Raw genomic sequence first — 22974 nt, 5'->3', positions numbered from 1 at the left:
TACCACTTCAAGTGGCGGGGAGGAGGACGTGGCAGGAAGGACTCCTCCGGGTTGTTAGGGAGGGCTTCAGCCAGCCTCCTGCAAACGAGTGTCCTCCTGATCGGCTGGATGCTGGCTCCCATCATCCCCAGCCATGATGATGGGAACTGGAGGTCCAACCCACGTGGACTTCAGGTGGAGAAAATCTGATCTGACAGGAATCTCCACTTCACTGGGCTTTCTACTTTCTCCTGAAATTCCCCCCTGCCCCAAATTCCTACGAATGGTTCTTCAGCAAGCTGAGGACAGAGTATCTGCTGTCTTGGGATTTATTTAAGTTGAAAAGCTGATTGACTGATTGACTGACTATATGCCAACAAGTCATTGTCAACTCTTAGCAACCATACAGATAGATTTTCTCCATGAAAGTAGAGGGGGAAAAAAGGAGAGAAATAAAATAAATAACTAGGCAAACGAATGCACAGTGCAGGAGGGGGGCCTCATGTCACCTCCCCCACAGAGCTTCCTATTTTACCTTTAACTTCTGCAAGCACCCACCTGTCCTTCCAATTAAAGAAAAGCCACAAGGGTGCCAAAGGACTAAAAATGCAGCCCTGCTAGCAAACTGCCTGCATCACTCGCTTTGGGCCCCAGGTCAGCACTCAACCTGCGTGGGCAGAATCCCCTGGCCTGGATGAGGCCTCCAGGCTCCCCAGAAGACGCAGGGGGTGCCCCAACATTTCTCAGGCTGCTACGCTGTTTTTTCAAGCCTCCTTCCACCGGCTGGCTTTGCCCTCGAGGCACCAGGATTTCTAAGGCCTGGGCCAGCAGGCAGAGAGAGGGGCTTAGGGTCCGTCCCCATGAGAAATCAAGGGAAGTTGCCCCGAGGCAGTCCTGCTTGGGGATGGCCCCCACACTCCGGGGCCCCTCATCCCCAAAACACGTCTGGCGCCCTCTTTTTTGCAGAGCTGTAAAGACGGTTGTATTTTAGCAGGTGGCCGGGAGTTTCCCTCTGGAAGGCCGGGCAACCTTGTGCACCGTTCACCGGAGATCGTGGAGGGAGGGACGTTTCATGCCTCCACAGCAGTGTTTCTCAATCTCGGCCACTTGAAGACAGCTGGACTTCGACTCCCAGAATTCCCCAGCCAGCGTGCATTCGGGGCGTTGAGTCCAGACGTGGTGAATGGGCAAGGTTGAGAACCCCCGACTCGATCGCGAGCTCCTCACACTTGCGCTCTCACTCCCGTCAACCGCCGGGAGCCGTGGGACCCGGGGGCAGACGCGCGCGTTCACTGACACCGACAGAAAAGATCGAGCGGGGGGGCGGGGGGGAGAAAGCGAGGCCCCCCTTCCGCCCCTCCCCAGGCCTTCCCGCGCGAGCCCCGGCTCCCCTCCGGAGGAGACGGGCGCGCTCAGCAGGGGCGCGTCGCTTTCGCTGCCCTCCTCCAGCCCGGCATCGGGGGGTGCCGGGCGCCTTTCCCCGCGGTCAGAAGCCCCGCAGCGCCGCGGCCGCGCTTGGAGCGCTTCGGGGCCACCGCTGGCGCTTCGGGCCAGGGCGCGGACACAGACCGAGACGCGCCGGGCTCCGGGACCAGCTGCCCGTTCCGCCTGCCGGTGCCCGAGCTGCACTCCTTCCCAGGGCCCCGTCCCCTTCGCCGGGCGCAGCCTGCAGCGGTGTCCGATCGGCCAGAGCGCGAGTGCCCGGCCGGACCCCGCTGCCCTCCTTGACGCCGCCCACCCAGCCAGCCGCCCGGCCCCCCGGCCGCTCTCCTGCCCCTGCCCGGCCCGGCCCGGCCCGGCCCTGGGCGCGATCACCTTTCCGTTGCCGCGGACGAGTCTCGTTCTGGCCCTCCGCTGCGCCCCGCCCAATTTATAGAGATTTGAGATGCGTCCCTGGAGGCGCGCCGTCCCCCACGTCGGATCGTTTAAGCCAGCCCAGGGTGGGTTGGACGGAAATGCATTTCGCTGGATTCCCTGCAACCGGGCATTGCTGCGGTAGCAAAAGGAAAATGTATGTATCTCTCTCTGGAAAGTTGCCTGCTGATTCCGGCTGGCAGTGATGAATCCCGGCATGTGCTCCGCCCGGTTTGCGGTCAGACGGGCTGAATGCAGCTCACGGGGCGACCGTATTCTGCAGACTCAGAACCAGGGCCGGGGGGTCCGCACGTAAAGCCTTCGACTCCGACTCTGACTCCGACTCCTGGAACTATGTATCGATATAGGAAATACATTATAAACAGAATGGTATTCAGGGAGTCTGGGGGAGGTGCCAATAAAGTCCAGAGGGTGGCTGCAACAGCCCCTTTTTTAATATATGTTGCATGCATGACGTTCATAAAAAATGGTCAGGACTTCAATCATGCGGCTGTGGCCACTATCTGGACTTTTCTCACTCTTTAAATCTTTAAGATCTTTAAAAGTCAGCACCAGTACGGAATGGGTTAAACTCATCCCTTCTCTTGAAATGTCAACGTAAGCAAAAGAATTGACTCACAGCAAGTTAGCTAATGCAACAGCAATTTGGGCCAACCTCCACAGCCATCAGCATTTCCTAAGACACCACATGGCTGGTATTTTTGAACGATGTCATGCTATCCTGAAATTCTTCAGTAATAGAACCTCTGTTTCCAAAACATTCACACTGCGGTCGGTCAGAGATGAGCCATACATTTTTAACGGGTTACAATGCACGAGGACACAAAAGGACAGTTTACTGCAGAGGGAACAGGGAAACACACGTTTTCGTAGAAGGTTCATGAATGATAACTTTAAGTAATGTTTCAAAGAAAAAGTCTTGCTGAATAAATGATGTTGGCTCGTGCCCAAGAAAAGAGAGTAAGCCTACACTTAAAAGCAAAAAAATTAATTGCAGAAGAACCACAGAAACTTTGAGGTGGCTTAATGAAGCACTCATCTTCACCTAGCAGGGCGAAACAACAGCTTCTGACATCGCATATCGTGGGCACTCGTGTCTGAACTGCTGATATTTTGTAAGATTTTGTTCATCTCAGAGGATATTTTAGTCGTTTCCAGAATTTAACTTTCAGAGTTCATAGACACTAGCTAAGGTTAAGTAATTCAGCAATCTCTCGCTTAAGAGTGCTGTAAAAGTCCAAAGTGGTCACTCGTGGAAAAAAGCACCCTGTCTTCTGTCTTTTGCTCCCCCCATCCCAATTTAAATCCTGTATCAGTCTAGCCACTCCATGGATGCAGCTCATGAAAACTTTTGCCTTTGAGTAAAACCTATTAGTTGGGAAAATGCCTCTGGATGCCTGATTTTTTGCTCCTCCTACAATGTTTATTATTATTAATATTTTATTTATTAGATTTAATATAGCCACCCAATCCCATTTATAAGGAGAAGATGTATGTGAGCCAGAAGGAGGAGCGAGAGAGGTATCTTGGCTCCTTATTATAAATTCCAAAAAGCTAAACTGAATTCAGCTACAGCCAGAATCGTAATCTGATGATGGGGTACAATGACGGTGCATTTTTTGTATGTGGGTTGTATAAATTTTTCTGCTGGTCTTTGGCCTGTGAGCACGGGTTGAGAAATGTTCATGTAGCAGGAAACGTTCTTGCAACTTGTTAAAATGTTTTCCTGCGTTCAAGAACAATGCTGTAGTAATAATTTGCTTTCTGTTTCTTATTTCCCGCCCAGAATTGTAAGAAGAGGAAGTTTCTTGCCCCCCCCCGCCCCACTTGCACATGTAAAACAGGACCAGTCCCAGGCGATGGCGTGACCCAAGGAGGACCGTGTTTCCGCTGCTGAAAGAGCCCTCTCAGCGCCACCACACGGAGACAATGAGGGGCCGTCCCCGTCCCGCTTTAGGGTTTGTCCGGGGAGGAAGCCCTCGTTGACCAGGTGAGAAGCCGCAGGAATTCCCTTCCTATCCCGCGCTTAGACGCTCCTGCTTTTCTTAACCTTCCTCCTCCTCCTCGGCAGTGCAGCCCTCGCCTCGGCTGCCTTGCTCCAAAAGCGTGGTATTTCTTTCGCTGTTCCGCCGTCGAGAAACACTTGTCCCCTGCTTAACACCTGGCCCAAACTCGCCCGCCGCCCAGATCCCAAGGGTTTCCCGCCTCTCCACCCCCAAGTGCATCAGGGTCTCTGCCTCTCTCTTGTTCGGGGTCCCTCTTCCTTGGAAAGCAGGCACCCAGGGACCCTCGCAGTAAACCTGGTTCTTCTTAGCGTTGTGCTCCTGTCTTTGGCAGAAGTTCCATGGCAAGAAAGGTGGAACCCAAGTCATTTCTTTGTTTTGATGTATTTCAACACTGAAAATAAAGGCCCTGAAGCAATTATTGTTCCTTAGACTGCCAAAAACTACAGAAAATTCTGAGGAACAGTTATATCTGTATGTCTCAGGGGCAAGAGATGTCACATCGTTACCTAACTTGCATTTGACAAATTTCACAATTAGCCCACTGTGGCTTCCTCTGGATCACCGTGGCCACAACATTCATCTGTCCCCAAAAAGTAATTTCCCACAGAGACTCCCCATTAATGACCCCATTAAAATGATCAGATCCTGTCTATGAATGACACTGTCCATCAGGGCTTCATTCGCCGTTTTAGAATGGGGGACTGCAGATGGGAGGGTGGTCGAAATCTGGAGAGGCTGGTGCTGCTGGAATGGAATTCAGTACTGTTAAAGGAGGATAAATGGACGTGTGTGCCCATAGCAGCAGCAGAGGCCCACTACCATGTTGCAGATCAAGTGACGAGAAAGAGGAAGAAAGAGATGGAGAAAGGATCGGCCGGGCGTAAAGTTATATTTGCTTCCCATTGCAATAGGCTTACTTTTTCAGAGGTAAAAGGGATTTATTTTTGGATAAATAGGCTCAAGTTTTCCAAAACGGCAGAGCAGCCTTTCCCTCCCTTCTGCTCTCCAACTGTGTTGAGATAACAACTTCTAAAGCTTTCAGCCAACATGGCCAATGGGAGTTGGCACCCAATATATCTGGAAGACATCAGGTTGGGAAAGGCTGCTGAACTGGCTCAGCTGTAGCCCACGGTGCAGTGAGTATTATTTTCATTTGAATCAAATATGCTAAAGAAAAGAGTTAACATTCCAGTAAAGGATATATTTCTATTTCAATCTGTCTTTGGTATGAAGCTGAGAAAACAGAACAACTGTGACTGAATACTTTTTTTGGGGGGGGGGCTGGTACCTCCCCCAAGATTTATTTTCTTTTAGATGTGGAGAGAAGAGTGACGAGCAGAGCAGTGAAGTTGCTTGTGCAAACTGTAGGCCCAGGGTACTGGTCTACTTGGAATTGCTGCTGTTGATAACAGTGTATTGTGTAGGTAATGCATTAAGATACAGTACAGGACCACTGATCTAAGGAAGTCCTAACGTTATCTGTGTAAGGTTTACCCCGTTCAGCTCCAAAGAAACTCTCGAGACACGAAAGGGTAGCAAAAGAAGTTTACTTGGGTGTAACGTAGGTGATACAAGCAAAGCCAGGGCTGGCTTGGCACAGATTGCATCGCGTTTTATAGGTTTCTCATTCCCGCGCTTTGCCCCATTGCTTAGCCACAGTAATTACCCGCAGTAATCCCCCCCCCCAATGGCAGACTCAGCCCGTTTCTTGGTTCCCCGGATTGCTGTCCTTTGTCTATGGGATTGTCGCGCTCGTTGGGCTTTCCTGTTGCGCGCAAAGCCGGGAGTTCTCAACCGCGCGCTGATTGCTTCCCTCCCGATCCGCCGCGCTCGAGGGGGAGGCGGCGCTGGCGCAAAGCATCCTTTTTTGGAGGCGGTTTTCGCTTCCCGCCTTTCCCCTGCTTAGCGCCCGGGCGGCGAAATTGACCAGGGGCGGGAGCAGCGCTTTCGCCGGCTGAATCGGACGATCTGGAGGCTGCGAGGGTGCGGATGGTAGAAAGAAGCTCGAGCTTCATCTCAGCGAGATGGAGTTGTTTGTTCAGAAACATCTTGACTCAGATACAGCTCTGGTCATAACTAGTCAGTTAACTAGCTGGTTAACATCCTAACCCTCCGGTGTGTTTGCTTTGTTTACTGGGTTTATACGCCATTCCAATCGTTCACGGGCTCAGAGTGGCTTACGGGGCTGTCACACTTAAACAGGATTAAAACAACAAAGCAAAAAACAGCTAAATAAAGTTTACATGTAAAATATTTTTATCTTGAAAAAAACAGATCGGAATTTTTTTATTTTATTATTATTTTTTATTTATTAAATTTATCCCCGCCCATCTCCCCCAGTGGGGAACTCTGGGCGGCTTACAACTGATTAAAACAATAAATAAAATACAATTACATAAAATCCAAAGCTATGTAAAACAATTACTAAAAAAGTCCAGGAGGCCGATGGTTCAGAGCAGCAAACGTCAGGCCTCTATGGGGCTAGCCATCCCCACGCTTGAGGAATTCTCACCCCACCCCAGGCCAAGTGGCAGAACCAGGTCTTCAAATCCCTCCGGAAGGCCAGGAGTGAGGGGGCCAATTGCACCTCCGGGGGCAGAATGTTCCAAAGGGCGGGGGCTACAGCAGAGAAGCCCACCCGTCGAAGTTCTTTCACCAAGGGGGTCCGGAGCATGCCCTCTCTGTGTGATCGGGTGGGACGGGTTGAAGTCATGGGGGAGAGGCGGTCCCTCAGGTAACCTGGTCCCAGGCCATGTATCACCATTTAAAGGTGAAAACCAACACCTCGAATTGGACCTGGAAGCATGAATAACTGACTGGAGAGCCGCCTGATCCAAGAAGGGGCATAACTGGTGCACCAGCCGAAGGTGGGCAAAGGCCCTCCTGGCCACGACTGCCACCTCCTCTTTGAGCAGGAGCCGTGAGTCTAGGAGGACCCCCAGATTACGCACTGGGTCTGTCTGGGGCAGCGCCACCCCATCCAGCACCAAAGATGACAAAGTCCCGGATACAGAGGAGCCATTAACCCACAGCCACTCCATCTTACCAGGGTTCAGCCAAAGCCTGTTGTTCCCCATCCAGACCCTCACAGCCTCCAGGCACCGCGAAAGGGTGGCCACGGCATCACTCACCTCACCTGGGATGGAGATGTATGTATGTATGTATGTATGTATGTATGTATGTATGTATTTATTTATTTATTTATTTTCAGACTTGTATGCCGCCCATCTCCCCCAACGGGTGACTCTGGGTGGCTCACAACAACAAAAAAGAAGGAAAAACACAGGTCTCTCCAAACATGGATAAAATCTATAAATAACTGTTGTTGTTGTTTAGTCGTTAAGTCGTGTCCGACTCTTCATGACCCCATGAACCATATTGCGCCAGGCCTTCCTGTCCTTCACTGCCTCCCTGAGTTTGCTCAGTTTCATGCTCATTGCTTCAGTGATGCTCTCTAACCATCTCATCCTCTGCCGTCCTCTTCTCCTTTTGCCTTCAGTCTTTCCCAGCATCAGGGTCTTTTCCAAAGAGTCCTCTCTTCGCATTAGGTGACCAAAGTATCTGAGCTTGAGCTTCATTATCGATCCTTCCAATGAGCAATCAGGGTTGATTTCCTTTAAGATTGACTGGTTTGACCTCCTAGCAGTCCAGGGGACTCTCAAGAGTCTTCTCCAGCACCACAGTTCAAAGGCATCAATTCTTCGGCGCTCAGCCTTTTTTATGGTCCAGCTCTCACAGCCATACATTACTACTGGAAAAACCATAGCTTTGACTATGCGGATCTTTGTCGGCAAGGTGACGTCTCTGCTTTTTAATATGCTATCTAGGCTTGCCATAGCTTTCCTCCCAAGGAGCAAGCGTCTTTTAATTTCATGGCTGCAGTCTGCGTCTGCGGTGATCTTGGAGCCCAAATAAATGAAGTCTGTATAAATAATTAAAAAACATATATTAAAAATGCCCTAAAACCTCCTATGATTTTAGCCCTAAAAAACCTGTAAGATGCTGGGGGGGGGGCGGGGACAACCCATCACCCCACCAGCCATCTCCACAGGTGCGGGCCCCCCTCTGGCCCCCAGGCCTTCTGGCAGAGCCAGGATTTGATCCCTTTCCTGAAGGCCACGACAGAGGGGGCACACCGCACCTCAGGAAGCAGGATGTTCCATAGGGCGGGCGCTGCAGCAGAAAAGGCTCTCTGCCTAGACCCCACCAATTGAAATTCCTTGACTGGTGGGGTCTGCACCCTGCCCCTTCTGCTGGATCGAGTGGGGCAGGCTGAGATGACCGGGGCAAGGCGGTTCTTCAGATAACCTGGTCCCGTGCCATGAAGGGCTTTAAAGGTGATGACCAACACCTTGAATTGGACCCGGAAACAAACTGGTAACCAATGCAGCTCACGCCACAGCGGTGTTATACGTGCCCTCCTCGGGGCATTAAGAACTGTCTGCACCGCTGCATTCTGCACCAGCTGTAGCTTCCGGATACTCTTCAAGGGTAGCCCCATGTACAGCGCATTACAGTAGTCCAACCCGGAGGTGACCAGGGCATGAGTGACCGTGCGGAGGCCCTCCTGATCCAGGAAGGGGCGTAACTGCCGCACAACACGAAGTCGTGCAAAGGCCCTCCTAGCCACAACTGCCACCTGCTCTTCGAGCAGGAGTCGTGAGTCCAGGAGAACCCCCAGATTGCACACCGGGTCTGTCTGGGGTAGTGCAACCCCGTCAAGAACCAAAGATGACAAGCTCCTAGATCCTGAGGCTCCCCGTATCCACAGCCACTCCGTCTTGCCAGGGTTCTGCTGAAGCCTGTTGCTCCCCATCCAGACCCCCACAGCCCCCAGGCACCGCGAAAGGGCGGCCACGGCATCATTAATTCACCTGGGACGGAGATGTATAATTGCGTATCATCAGCATACTGGTGATACCTCATCCCATGATGGCGGATGAACAAATTTGGGGGTTGTCCTGGATTTGTGGCTCCTATTGAACGACACTAGTATCCGGAGTAGGCTTTTCTGCTTTACTGAACCTTCTAGAACTTATTCCAGTGGGTCTCCAAGAATTACAGCCATGCACTCTGCCTTTGGAAAGGATCCGGAAACAGCAGTTGGTATAATATGCAGCAGCAGGTCTGAATGTCTTACAATACAGCTTACAATAGCATGCTTACTTTCACTTTCCCACTAGCTGTTATCTGATGCCCGGCTATCCAGGAATCGGCTTTCAGGGGAATTTCTTTCGGATTAAGAATAGACAGAATTGCACGATAAAGTTTAAACCGTTCATGCTATAAATTTAAAGCCCATTTAAAGTTATTAAAAGAGTTATTTCATAGTAGAACAGGGGGGAAAAACACTTTCTAAGAGGGCAGGGAAACCCTGGGGCTGGGGCTGGGGTCGTGAAATCCGCCTCAGCCTCGCCCCGGTGCCCTCACCGCCGGCGCTGCCACCGCTGAAACTGGCGGCATTGGCTTGCGCCTTGGCTCCGCAGGCGCGCCCGGCAGCTGGCCCCGGCAGCCGCCTGCCATGCCCTCCCGCCGCCGTCGTCCCCTGGGCCGGAGTGCCACCGGTGCCACCCTCGCCCAATCACCCCCGTCCTCCCTGGCACCTCTTGTTACAATTCTGGGTGGGAAAATAAGAAACAGAAAGCAAATTATTACTACAGCACTGTTCTTGAACGCAGGAAAACATTTTAACAGGTTGCAAGAATGTTTCCTGCTACATGAACATTTCTCAACCCGTGCTCACAGGCCAAAGACCAGCAGAAAAATTTATACAACCCACACACATAAAATGCACCGTCATTGTACCCCATCATCAGATTACGATTCTGGCTGTAGCTGAATTCAGTTTAGTTTTTTGGAATTTATAATAAGGAGCCAAGATACCTCTCTCGCTCCTCCTTCTGGCTCACATACATCTTCTCCTTATAAATGGGATTGGGTGGCTATATTAAATCTAATAAATAAAATATTAATAATAATAAACATTGTAGGAGGAGCAAAAAATCAGGCATCCAGAGGCATTTTCCCAACTAATAGGTTTTACTCAAAGGCAAAAGTTTTCATGAGCTGCATCCATGGAGTGGCTAGACTGATACAGGATTTAAATTGGGATGGGGGGAGCAAAAGACAGAAGACAGGGTGCTTTTTTCCACGAGTGACCACTTTGGACTTTTACAGCACTCTTAAGCGAGAGATTGCTGAATTACTTAACCTTAGCTAGTGTCTATGAACTCTGAAAGTTAAATTCTGGAAACGACTAAAATATCCTCTGAGATGAACAAAATCTTACAAAATATCAGCAGTTCAGACACGAGTGCCCACGATATGCGATGTCAGAAGCTGTTGTTTCGCCCTGCTAGGTGAAGATGAGTGCTTCATTAAGCCACCTCAAAGTTTCTGTGGTTCTTCTGCAATTAATTTTTTTGCTTTTAAGTGTAGGCTTACTCTCTCTTTTCTTGGGCACGAGCCAACATCATTTATTCAGCAAGACTTTTTCTTTGAAACATTACTTAAAGTTATCATTCATGAACCTTCTACGAAAACGTGTGTTTCCCTGTCCCCTCTGCAGTAAACTGTCCTTTTGTGTCCTCGTGCATTGTAACCCGTTAAAAATGTATGGCTCATCTCTGACCGCAGTGTGAATGTTTTGGAAACAGAGGTTCTATTACTGAAGAATTTCAGGATAGCATGACATCGTTCAAAAATACCAGCCATGTGGTGTCTTAGGAAATGCTGATGGCTGTGGAGGTTGGCCCAAATTGCTGTTGCATTAGCTAACTTGCTGTGAGTCAATTCTTTTGCTTACGTTGACATTTCAAGAGAAGGGATGAGTTTAACCCATTCCGTACTGGTGCTGACTTTTAAAGATCTTAAAGATTTAAAGAGTGAGAAAAGTCCAGATAGTGGCCACAGCCGCATGATTGAAGTCCTGACCATTTTTTATGAACGTCATGCATGCAACATATATTAAAAAAGGGGCTGTTGCAGCCACCCTCTGGACTTTATTGGCACCTCCCACAGACTCCCTGAATACCAGCCAAGGTACTTACCATAACCTTAGCAAATCTGGGCAACTTTGTCAGCGAAATATGCTAATTGGTCACAATGACCAGATGGGGCTCTTATTGTTGGCTCTTTCCTAATGGGATGAACTACCCAAAAGACAGCCACAGGAAACAAGAAGAAATACGGCATTTTGCCTCTCTTATTGCTATGGACCCCTTCATGGATCACTGCCTTGTCGTGGCTTGCGTAACTCAGTGAAGCCATGAGCTATGCCGTGCAGGGCCACCCAAGACGGACAGGTCATGACAGAGAGTTCTGACAAAATGTGGTCCACTGGAGAAGGAAATGGCAACCCACTCCGGTATCCTTGCCAAGAAAACCCCATGGACAATGTTAAAAGGCTAAAAGATAGGACGCCGGAAGATGAGCCCCTCAGGTCGGAAGGTGTCCAATATGCTACTGGGGAAGAGCGGAGGGCAATTCCAAGTAGCTCCAGAAAGAGTGAAGCGGCTGGGCCAAAGGCGAAAGGATGTTCAGCTGTGGATGTATCTGGAAGCGAAAAGAAGGTCCGATGCTGTAAAGAACAATATTGTATAGGTACCTGGAATGTAAGATCTATGAACCGAGGCAAGCTGGATGTGGTCCAACATGAGATGACAAGATTGAATGTCGACATCTTGGGAATCAGCGAATTGAAATGGATGGGAATGGGTGAATTTAATTCGGGTGACCATTATATCTACTACTGTGGGCAAGAAACCCTTAGAAGAAATGGAGTTGCACTCATAGTCAGTAAGAGAGTGGGAAAGGCAGTAATGGGGTACAACCTCAAAAACGACAGAATGATCTCAGTGCGTATCCAAGGCAAACCATTCAACATCACAGTCATCCAAGTCTATGCCCCAACCACTGATGCCGAAGAAGCTGAAGTTGACCGGTTCTATGAAGACCTACAACACCTTTTAGAACTAGCACCAAAAAAAGATGTCCTTTTCATCATAGGGGATTGGAATGCTAAAGTAGGAAGTCAAGGAGTAATCGGAATAACAGGCAAGTTTGGCCTTGGAGTACAAAATGAAGCAGGGCAAAGGCTAATAGAGTTCTGTCAAGAGAACAAGCTAGTCATAGCAAACACTCTTTTCCAACAACACAAGAGACGACTCTACACATGGACATCACCAGATGGTCAATACCGAAACCAGATTGATTATATACTTTGCAGCCAAAGATGGAGAAGCTCTATACAGACAGCAAAAACCAGACCAGGAGCTGACTGTGGCTCAGATCATGAGCTTCTTACTGCAAAATTTAGGCTTAAATTGAAGAATGTAGGGAAAACCACTAGACCACTCAGGTATGACTTAGATCATATTCCTTGTGAGTACACAGTGAAGGTGATGAATAGATTTAGGGGATTAGATTTGGTAGACAGAGTGCCTGAAGCACTATGGACGGAGGTCTGTAACATTGTACAGGAGGCAGCAACTAAAACCATCCCAAAGAAAAAGAAATGCAAGAGAGCAAAATGGCCATCTGATGTGGCTTTACAAATAGCTGTGGAAAGACGGAATACGAAAAGGAAGGGTGAAAGGGAAAGATATAAGCAACTGAATGCAGATTTCCAGAGAATAGCAAGGAGAGATAAGAAGGCCTTCTTAAGTGAACAATGCAAAGAAATCGAGGAAAACAATAGAATGGGGAATACTAGAGATCTCTTCAAGAAAATTGGAAATATCAAAGGAACGTTTAGTGCAAAGATGGGCATGATAAAGGACAAAAAAGGCAGGGACCTAACAGAAGCAGAAGAGATTAAGAAGAGGTGGCAAGAATACACAGAAGAACTATACAAGAAGATCTTAATGTCCCTGATGTCCACGCTGGTGTGATCACTGACCTTGAGCCGGACATCCTAGAGAGTGAAGTCAAGTGGGCCTTAGGAAGCATTGCTAACAACAAAGCTAGTGGAGATGACAGTATTCCAGCTGAGTTATTTAAAAGACGATGGTGTTAAAGTGCTGCACTCAATATGCCAGCAAGTTTGGAAAACGCAACAGTGGCCATGGGATTGGAAAAGGTCAATTTACGTTCCAATTCCAAAGAAGGGCAATGCCAAAGAATGCTCAAACTATCGCACAATTGCACTCATTTCACATGCTAGCAAGGTTATGCTCAAAATCCTACAAGCTAGGCTTCAGCAATACGTGAACCGAGAACTACCGGATGTATAAGCTGGGTTTCAAAGAGGCAGAGGAACTAGAGATCAAATTGCCAACATTCGCTGGATCATGGAGAAAGCACGAGAGTTCCAGAAAAACATCTACAGTATTTCTGCTTCATTGACTATGCAAAAGCCTTTGATTGTGTGGATCACAACAAACTGTGGTAAATTCTTAAAGAGATGGGAGTACCAGACCAACTTACCTGTCTCCTGAGAAATCTGTATGCGGGCCAAGAAGCAACAGTTAGAACCGGTCATGGAACAACCGATTGGTTCAAAATAGGGAAAGGTGTACGACAAGGCTGTATACTGTCACCCTGCTTATTTAACCTATATGCAGAGTACATCATGAGAAATGCCAGGCTGGAAGAATCACAAGCCGGAATTAAGATTGCAGGGAGAATCATCAACAACCTCAGATATGCGGACGATACCACCCTAATGGCAGAAAGTGAAGAACTAAAGTGCCTCTTGATGAGGGTGAAAGAGGAGAGTGCGAAAGCTGGCTTGAAACTCAACATTAAAAAAACTAAGATTATGGCATCTGGACCCATCAATTCCTGGCAAATAGAAGGGGTAGAAATGGAAGCAGTAACAGACTTCATTTATTTGGGCTCCAAGATCACCGCAGACGGAGACTGCAGCCATGAAATTAAAAGACGCTTGCTCCTTGGGAGGAAAGCTATGGCAAGCCTAGATAGCATATTAAAAAGCAGAGATGTCACCTTGCCGACAAAATCCGCATAGTCAAAGCTATAGTTTTTCCAGTAGTAATGTATGGCTGTGAGAGCTGGACCATAAAGAAGGCTGAGCGCCGAAGAATTGATGCCTTTGAACTGTGGTGCTGGAGAAGACTCTTAAGAGTCCCCATACTCTTCTTGGGTCCAGTTAAGTTGGGCCTGCCATACATTACTTGGGTCCAGTTAAACAGCTAACATTTTCACTCTATGTTTCTTTCGCAGGGGGATCTGGCCAGTAAGATATGGCTAAGTGTCTTCTCTTGGTATCCACTTGGCATTCTGGGCACTTCTTGGCAAGCTGGGTGGGGAAGCACAAGAACAGTCAAAAGGGGCACCTCCCATCAAGACCTTTGTGCTAAAGCTATTTTCTGTCATCTTCGGACACCTATATTGTTCAAGAGACAATGACAGCGTTGAGAGTTCCTGGAACGAAAAAAAATGTGATCTCTGACTTACAATGGTGAACAATTTATTCTGCTCCCAAGATCCGGCGAGTGCATACATGTGTTAGGATGTAACTGAGGAAAGGAAAGGGCAAGCTACGTTTGGAAAGAAATACTGTAGGATGTTAAAGAAGAGCCTGGATCATAAAAACAATAGGGGAAAGATGGAGAGGCCAAGATGTCAAAATCAACAGGCTCTCATTTATTTAGAAATCTGGCACGCAATGAAGGTGGCTCCCAAAATTTAAATGTTAAAGTTCAAAATATTTATTACAGCCTCACAACTAAACTACTGATGAAGGAGATGCATCATTACATTTGTCCTAAGTGCTGAGGGAATGCATTGTGTCGCCTGGGAAGAGCGGAGAAGACCTTCCCTTGTGTGCCAGAAGGACGGTCAGTGGGAGCATCTTCAAGACAACCTTTCCTGAAGGTCTTAACAATCAGGCAGTTTGTGATGGGAGAGGCATTCTTTATATAGTCAGGCCCTGTCCTTCAATGCTTTAAATGATGCCCAGAAGCAAATGGAGTCTGTTCGAGTGGGCGGCCATAATACATTTAGTTAAATAAATGCCAATCAGTGCAGACCTTACAATACAGGCAACTTGTGATCCCTGTATCTTGTACCAAGCAGCCCAGCTGCTGCATTTTGCACCAACATCCAGACACTTGCGTGAGAAGAGCAGCACCTTCTGCTGACCTGCTTTTGAGGTAGCATCTGCTTTTATCTGACATTGTACAGTCCAAGAGCCTGATTAGATATGGGGCTCTCGCAACCGCTTATCTTGATCAGGAGTCCATACCCGGCAGAGGATTACATTCCCTCTCCTCCCACACCACAAACTCACTCCTAAATAAGCCTTCCTAAGAAGAGTTTGTCTTGGCATGAAAACTCAGCACCAAGAGCAGCTCCAGGGAAGAGCATCCTGACCGCACAGTCCTTGTGGGTTTCTGGTTAAGGAGGATAAGCATCAGAGGGTTATTTGAGTGTAACGTCGTGTCTGCTTTGGCTTCCTGAATCAGCTTTCCTAAAGCCAATACTTCAGGATAGCTTCTTCCATTAAATATATCAGGGTGAACAAATCCCCGAACTGCACCCAGCCAAAAGGCAAGCTTGCAAGAGAGGGGAAATGTAACAACTTGAGTTCTGGGTTCCTCTTCCCTTCTCTGTTCCCAATCTTGACATTGTTTGGGTTTCCTTTCCTATGGGGTACAGACTGCTGGCATCACCAGAGTCAATTTTATTGCCTTTCTCCCCTTCTAAACCATGGTGCCTGAGGCATATCCCTTCCCAGAAAACACCAGTTGCATTTGGAAATATGGTTAAACCAACTTGTTGTTTCATGTCACATGTTGTTTTTCTTAGCATTTTTTTTTCTTTTTTAAGGAAAAGAAAACTAATAAAAATATATATAATCCTGAAGATGCTCCCTGAGATCGATAATGTATTTATTTATACCATCTATCCCTTGGATTATATTATTTCTTTTTGATTACTGTTTTTATTGTATTTTAACTGGTTTTTACTCTTACTTATTGTAAACTGCCCAGTCGCTATGTATGCAAAGGCAGCAGTGAAGAACTCATTCATCCTTACCAGAGATTAGCTATCTCTTTATCTACATTATGGTACTTCTCTGAGCTCCCTGACAGATTGGTGACTCTGGACCCTTGACCTCAAATTAGTTGCCTATTAGTCATTCCCAAACTAGCGACTTGTCAGATTGTTGACTTCAGCTCTCACAATCCCCAACTAACTAAAATGACTGACTATGAATCAGACTAACTAATTAAGCCACACTTCTGCAGGCTTGTTTCAATATGTGGTCTGTGCTTCACGTCTACCTTGAACAAACCCCAAGTTCCCATGGATCACAAGAACAAGCATCTCTTCTGGCAGAGCAAAGTGGCATGTGGTCTCAGTTGCAAGAAGAGGAGTACGTCCTTTATGAGTACAGGGAAATGTAATAATGCCCTGCAGAAATGCAACAAGGCAATTCTGTTGTGCTTTAAGGGCATGCAAGTGGGTATCTGCTGATGCAGGTAAGACAAAAGGGAAAACAGGCTTAGAAGACAGAGGCCAACCTTCAAGGAACTCTCCCAGCATTTGTTGCAACACGTGAAGGAACACTGCTGGCACTTAAGGGGCACACCGTGCTCAGATCTGCATTTAACACACTGATAGCCACCTAAACAGGGAAAAGGAAGAGAAATAAACTGGCCTTCAAACCAGGCTTTGACCTTGTACATTCTTTTTGCTGTTCAAGCACTCCAAACACATATAAAATCCCAATGAGGCCACAGTAATACTTCCTACACTTAAATATAATTGTCTTCAGTCTGCAGAACCAAAGAGAAGCTCACGCTGCTGTTTTGGATCTGGGCCAGACAATCAAAGCTACTGGGAAGTTCCCTATCCCCAAAAGGATGACGAGAGGAAAACTGACTGACCTCTCACCGTCCGGCAACCAGAAGCAAAGGGAAATTACATTCCTGTAGCTCAGCCAAAGGAACAAGTACCATCCAAGAGCGATCAGACCGTTTCTCAATGGAATATGAAAGTTCACAACTTTATTGTGGCCTAGAAGAATTTCTGTTCTGCCTTTCCTTTTTCTTTTCCTTGTGTGTTTTTTCATTTTAGTTTATAAGACCTGATATTAGCTGGCCTGGGAGACTTTAGGCAGGATAAAAATATAATAAATAATCTGATTACCCCTATTCCAAAGCAGTGTAATTATCAGACTGTTTTAAGACAGAATCTCAATCTCTTGCGACACATAAAAATGAATCCATAAAATAGGAGGCTGTCTTTGGTTAAACTGACTAAAGGAAGTACCCACTCCTCAAGTTTTGGCAATTTCAGAATTGACAATGATAGTGAACCCCCTAACTCTCAGCTGGGTATACAAACCTATCCTGAATGTTGGAACAGGCCATTGGGCCACCGAGTTTCTTACTACAGAAGTCAGTCTTCTTAGAACAGGCAGCCTTGAAAGTACCGGGGTTACAATTTCTGGTGGAAAGTGGATTAACATTGGGCCATGTTGGCTGGATGATACCACTCCAACACATCTGGAGGGCACCAGCTGGGGAAGGCAACTCTACTGAAATAGACAGCTGTCTCCAAAGTACAGGCAGCCCCCAGTTTAAGAATGAGTTCCGTTCCCAAGGTCTGTCCTCAAGTCAAATTTGCACATAACCCGGAACAGTATGATTGTATAATACTGTGTAAGTAGTATTGTGTAATGAACTCAAACCATTGTGTATTTAATTTGAATCACTGTGTATTTAACTCAAATTTTGCTACAATAGGCTCTGTTCTTAACTATGGGTTGTTCTTAAACTGGGTGTTCTTATCCCGGGGACTACCTGTATAGGCAAGGAATATGTAATGTGTTATGTAGACAGAACCACCATTTTGTATGGCTCATGCCTGGACCAAAACACACTCATTTCAGGTGTTTTGGTCAGTGTATGGAACAAACCAGAGCTACTCTGGGCAGAAGAGGAAGAGTCCACTTGGGGACTGCAAGGCAACACAGGTGGGATATGCCATGCTGCTGGCTGATGAGAAGGGAAGAGAAAGGACAATTGCCAACCTTGTCCTACTCATCCTATCTGGCTTTTGTTTCTTCTGAAACCCAGAACCAAACTGTCTTGGTCTCATTTCTGCCAAATTGTGGCTGACCTAAAATGGTTGGGCAGAATTTCGAGAACACAATGGTCTGTTCTGGGTTCAAAACAAGATAGAGAGCCAGTCTGGTGTAGTGGTGAAGGTGCTGGCCTAGAACCCAGGAGACTAAATTCTAGGCCTCCCTCAGGCATGAAAGGCTCTCTCTCAGCCCAACCCACCTCACAGGGTTGTTGTTGTGGGAAAAATAGGAGGCAGGAATATTAGGTATGTTCATAGCCTTGAGTTATATATATAAAATAGGCAGGATAAAAATCTAATAATAATAATTATTATTATTATTATTATTTTTCAATTTTGCGCAAACACCTTAGGCAGAAAAATCTTTTTCATCTATGCTTCTTGACCCATTAGCTGAAGGTGCTCAACACAGATTTTATGGCTGCATCGCCATACATGAGCTGCAGCATCTGTATTCCCCATGTAGTTGATGAGCCTTTCTTTAGAACAGTGTTTCTCAACCTTGGCCCCTTTAAGATGTGTGGACTTCAACTCCCAGAATGCTGGCTGGGGAATTCTGGGAGTTGAAGTCCACACATCTTAAAATGGCCAAGGTTGAGAAACACTGCTTTAGAGGAAAGGGGACTACTCGATCTAGAGATACCTACCGCCTACTGGAGAGAGGGGCAGGCTGCCATGATCTGTGGATTCTCGTAATCTGGTGGGTCCGCTCTTGACTTCCTGCGAGTCTGGATTTTGGAACTGCTGTAGGGTCTCATTCTTGGAAGAATCTGCAGAAGATATTACATGATCACATCTCCAACAGCATACGTGACTCTGTTCAGCCAGGGCTGGCTATGCAGCACTCACAACACACCCAAATGATACCTGTGGAACTTTCACGTTGTTTTATTATTATTTTTAAAAAGCAGAGTTACAGAAATCTTACAGGGCCACTCAACAAAGGTTTGGTGATCTTGCAGAATTCTGGCCCTCTGAATTATATAATCAAGTTTATAACACTGCCTGGAAAGGTTAGCTACTTCTGATATTTAGACAGATATAGATATATAGATATAGATATGAAAAAAAATCACATGGGGCTTTGAATTTCTTAGGTGTTTAAATAAATGATACCGTGGACTGACAAAAAAACCTTACCATGTGGTTTTTTTAAAATTCATGTGAGTTTATTTGTATATATAAGTATGTCACTTGCACATATATAAATTTACATTTTTGTCTTTAATTTATGCGTTTGCATCTCACCTTTCTAATATTCAAGATGGGTTGCAATAAAAAAGTCCATTTGCTTATAGCCGTTTAAGTAAAGTTATGTTACATTGAGTATATATTTTCTCAGCTTTTAGTTGTCTCTGAAGAATTTTTACAATTAAAGAAAAATCAGCATAACTGAAAATTAAGAGTAAATCAGATTATTTCTTTCAGGAGGCTGTCTTTTATTGTTTTGTCCTCACCATCTGAACTAGATAAAAGCAACCTAGGAAATATTATCCTGTCCACCTGCTGCTCTGACTTCTTGCTTGCAGTAATTTTTGGTGGGAACCTGTGATATGCCAGCCCCCAAAAGCTGTTCTGCCCTGAGCTGGTGAGAGGAAACCGCTCTCTTGCCAGAATCCTACGGGGTATGAGAGCATCATGATATTCCTTTCTCACCTGGACAGCCCTCCCTTTCTCAGCCAGGGATGGATAAAGGGGCTCCCTGTTGCCACAGGGTGCTTTTCCTCAATCAGCCCAGCTCTACACTTGGTTGGGCTACAGAGAGTGTAACCAGGAACTTTGGCGTATGGGCTGTGATGGGCGGCTTCACACACGCCATAAATGGGCTTGCTTTTGTTTCACCTCAGCGTTACACCAACGACTGTGGCTCGCACACCCACGACACAAGCAGCCTTGCAGCAGGGATGGATTAAAAAAACAACCACCTCCAGGCTCAACCATCTTTTAAGAGCAGATTCAGATTCTCAGAATGGGAGACAACCAAGAGACGCCAGGTTTTGGCTCGGAAAAATACTCTGGAGGAATGCAACGGAAACTCCATCACCCGGGACCAAGGAGACTTTGCATGACCTGGATAAAAGGGACTGGGTGGGTCCTAACACTTTCCAAAGGCCTAGGGGCCATCTGAGACCAAAAAAAAAAAAGAAACTCCGTTTTTCCCCCAAAGGCAACTGCTTCGCTTTGGTTTAATCTGATTACTCCGTTCATTCACTGAGGTTTTGAGGATGGCTGTGGAGTCCAAAGCAATTCTTGGAGTCGTTGGAGTCAGAGTCTGTAAAAAGGTACTGGCTCCAACTCCTAATAAATTTAAATTGTATATAAGATAAATAATATAATATGTTAAAATTTCCTATTTCATAGATAACAATTTGATTAACCTATTTTTTTCAGGATATATTTTAATTTCAAGTTCTCTGCAGATTCAAAATACGTATTTTGATAAAAAGATGACCTCGTTTTTATTTTTAGCTTTGATCCTTTGTTTAAACTATAAGCTCACTGAATGTTTGTAATTTCTTTAATAAATAAAATTAAAAAACCAGAATGTCTTAACGGTAGCCTTTAGACCCAAGCTCTTAACAGGTTCGGGTTCTAGAAAGTTGCCTGCTGATTCCGGCTGGCAGTGATGAAACGCCTTGCACGCTGCGTGCTTGCAGTTGATATAAGAAATACATAATTAGTATGTTTATAATGTATTTCCTATATCGATACATAGTTCCAGGAGTCGGAGTCAGAGTCGGAGTCGAAGGCTTTACGTGCGGACCCCCGGCCCTGGTTCTGAGTCTGCAGAATACGGTCGCCCCGTGAGCTGCATTCAGCCCGTCTGACCTCAAACCGGGCGGAGCACATGCCGGGATTCACATGCCGGCACAGGAAGCCGTTGATCACCTTGATGATCTTACAGAATGTACTGAGGACTGTGATTCGCAGCCAGTAATGGACAAAATTAAAAACAATCTCTCCAGTAAACTAGGCACATTAAGTTTTACACAAGACAGCCTAGGCGACCTTTGGTCTTTTATAAAATGTATTGAGAGGTCCTCTGACCCGCGGTCCGTCAAGGCAAGAATCGAGACTGAATTACCTGAATCTCTGAAAAAATCATAAGAGGGAAACGTGGCGGGATTTAATTACAATAAACTGTTTAATAATTTTAAAAACATTCCCTACATCTTGTGTTTGGCGTTTTATTCAAAAACCTCCTAGGGCAGGGGCGGAGTTAGGGAATGTGTAGAGACAAACCAGCTTTTAACCATAAGTGTGGGCTTATGTGAGCGTGGGGGGAATGGAGAGAACCCCCGGCGTTGCCTCCGTCCGGGGCGGGCCGCTGCGGCGGGGAGGAGAGTTGCGGTGCCGGGGAGGACGGGGGTGATCGGGCGAGGGTGGCACCGGCGGCGCTCCGGCCCAGGGGACAGCGGCGGCGGGAGGGCATGGCAGGCGGCTGCCGGGGCCAGCTGCCGGGCGCGCCTGCGGAGCCAAGGCGCAAGCCAATGCCGCCAGTTTCAGCGGTGGCAGCGCCGGCGGTGAGGGCACCGGGGCGAGGCTGAGGCGGATTTCACGACCCCAGCCCCAGCCCCAGGGTTTCCCTGCCCTCTTAGAAAGTGTTTTCCCCCCCTGTTCTACTATGAAATAACTCTTTTAATAACTTTAAATGGGCTTTAAATTTATAGCATGAACGGTTTAAACTTTATCGTGCAATTCTGTCTATTCTTAATCCGAAAGAAATTCCCCTGAAAGCCGATTCCTGGATAGCCGGGCATCAGATAACAGCTAGTGGGAAAGTGAAAGTAAGCATGCTATTGTAAGCTGTTAATTGGCCCACCGGGTGTTTGGGTTCTCCCCCCCCCCTTCCTCTGAGGCGCCCATTTTCACTTTTTTAAGTCGTATAAAAGTAGATCCCAGTCACTGGCCCTGGAGATGAAGGAGACATCAGTCTAAAGAGATATCTGAATATTCTCCAAAGTCTCGTTCGGGAGTTTCGGCCGATTAATACGTTTTAAATGAGTTGCCAATGCTAAAAACGACAACCCCCACAGGGAGCTCTTTGCAACGTGGATTGTTAGTCCGTGGCAGCCAGGGAAAAATAAATGTAAGTGGCTGTTCTCCCCTTTCTTCCGTCTCTCCATTATAGCGACGTTTTGCATCCTGCCCCCGCAGCAGAATTTCCATTCTTGTTATGTGTAGATTTATGTGGTTTCTTTCTGTAAAGCTTTCATTCAATAATCAGCTGTGATTGCAGTGCCGGTGAGATTTTCCAAGAACGGATTCAAATGCAAAACATCACCTCTGAGTCACGCTAGCACTTTGTGAGTTATGGCCATGTCTAGATAATTTATCTTGGCAGCCAGATTCCAATGAAGCTTCCTCCAAGAACTTCCTTGCATGCTACCGTTCCCAGCTAAAGACTTAACCGCACATCTTGCTACTTATGGGTGGCGATTTCGGTGACAGGATTGGACCTGGAAAGCTATCTGTGAAGCCGCCGGACAAGAGGTGCGATGTTACAGTAGACATTCAGACCTGCTGCTGCATATTATACCAACTGCTGTTTCCGGATCCTTTCCAAAGGCAGAGTGCATGGCTGTAATTCTTGGAGACCCACTAGAATAAGTTCTAGAAGGTTCAGTAAAGCAGAAAAGCCTACTCCGGATACTAGTGTCGTTCAATAGGAGCCACAAATCCAGGACAACCCCCAAATTTGATCATCCGCCATCATGGGATGAGGTATCACCAGTATGCTGATGATACGCAATTATACATCTCCGTCCCAGGTGAATTAATGATGCCGTGGCCGCCCTTTCGCGGTGCCTGGGGGCTGTGGGGGTCTGGATGGGGAGCAACAGGCTTCAGCAGAACCCTGGCAAGACGGAGTGGCTGTGGATACGGGGAGCCTCAGGATCTAGGAGCTTGTCATCTTTGGTTCTTGACGGGGTTGCACTACCCCACACAGACCCAGTGCGCAATCTGGGGGTTCTCCTGGACTCACGACTCCTGCTCAAAGAGCAGGTGGCAGTTGTGGCTAGGAGGGCCTTTGCACGACTTCATGTTGTGCGGC

General features: G+C 47.0%; 1 long non-coding RNA gene across 1 annotated transcript; it reads right to left on the bottom strand.

Moving 5' to 3' along the window:
• Positions 1 to 14032: 14032 nt before the first annotated feature.
• LOC148214297 (uncharacterized) lies at positions 14033 to 18809 on the bottom strand. Its single transcript, XR_015798466.1, has 3 exons — positions 18566 to 18809; positions 16352 to 16455; positions 14033 to 14121 (listed from the first exon to the last, which is right to left on the bottom strand). It is a non-coding gene; the product is annotated as an uncharacterized LOC148214297 (long non-coding RNA).
• Positions 18810 to 22974: the final 4165 nt, after the last annotated feature.

This window comes from Python bivittatus, unplaced genomic scaffold (assembly GCF_059951505.1).
Source record: "Python bivittatus isolate LINGU-HERP-01145 unplaced genomic scaffold, Pbiv_v1 ctg000700_np1212, whole genome shotgun sequence".
Taxonomy (NCBI): Eukaryota; Metazoa; Chordata; class Lepidosauria; order Squamata; family Pythonidae; genus Python; species Python bivittatus.
Note: the sequence above shows the minus strand (reverse complement) of the source record. Positions and strands in the feature narration are given on the sequence as shown.